Genomic DNA, 1,331 nt, shown 5'->3' with positions numbered 1-1,331 from the left:
CATATGAGTAATATGAGTTGCATATATCAAATTTTGTGACATTTATTTCTGGAAGCACTGCAAAACTTTCAACTGTGGGTATAGCATTTACTTTGAATTTTATCTCAATGATGGTGTCATCACTGAATGTTGAAACAGCACAAAAAGCACTGCCTATATTTTCTGTTCTTATGGCATTATGATTAGATGGAATTGTATATTTCTGTGTGCCAACATTATCTCATTTGCATATTGAATATGATGACATTGAAAGAAATGAAACAAATATGTGAATTGTTTCTTGCTACTTCATCAAATCTTAAGGTATATCTCCAACAACAAAAAAATGAAATTAAAATATTGATGGGAGAAGAATCCCTCTGGATGGTAGTATACTGAGGAAAAAACTGCATTTAAGTCTAATTATCTTCTTTCAAAAATATTTAATAATGTAAATACGTTTTATATCTCTATGTGTCAAAATATAAGAAATTCCTAGTGAACTTTACAAAATAAGATTATTACAATTTTTTTGCATTAAGTTTTATTTAAAAAATAAATACATTTTGTTATAGGAAAGGGAAAACACTGCATAGTATTAAATATTTAATAATTTATTTTTATTAAATGACCAAAAACTTAATTTTAGGAATTAGTTCCTTCTCAAAAAAAAAAAAAAAAAAGAAGAAGAAATTAATTATATAGCTCTTATTAGTTAAGTAGCTTTACAATTTTCAACTTAGTCGAAAAAAAAAACTAGTGTTCTAATTAGACACCATAGAAAAATCAGAGTTTATAACAAAAATCCTACAGCTACACTAACTTCTGTTGTGGTGACATGACAAGAAATCCATAATTACCCAAATGCTTTATATTTATGCCTTCCAAGCTACTTGCTCATTTTTGCTTTCTTTGAGCATAATACAGTATCCTGATTCAAAAAAAAAAAAAGATATTTGGTGCTATTCAGGGATTAGTAGAGGTTTAAATGTTAATACTCTGCAACACTATTTCTTCTGAAGAATTCTCATTTAAATTCTTCCAGAGGCCCTCAGAGTATATGCTGTACTTAAAAAGGGCATTTGTGGAAAAAATACTATCTTGGGAATGCAAAATGCAACACACCACAATAATCTTTGAACATTATACCATTCTGCCTTTTAGTGTTCTGAATACAGTAGACAGTGCAATTATAGCTTAATGGAGGTATTTTACTTACACAAATATTTACTGGAAGGTAAAATATTATTTTATTCATTTTAAATCATTTATATGTCTAATATGAAATATAATTGTAGAATTGGTAAAAGTAGAAATCTACTTTCTTCACATCAATATATAGTGTAAAAAAT

The sequence above is a fragment of the Rousettus aegyptiacus genome, unplaced genomic scaffold (genome assembly GCF_014176215.1).
Source record: "Rousettus aegyptiacus isolate mRouAeg1 unplaced genomic scaffold, mRouAeg1.p scaffold_m13_p_10, whole genome shotgun sequence".
NCBI lineage: Eukaryota > Metazoa > Chordata > Mammalia > Chiroptera > Pteropodidae > Rousettus > Rousettus aegyptiacus.
Note: the sequence above shows the minus strand (reverse complement) of the source record.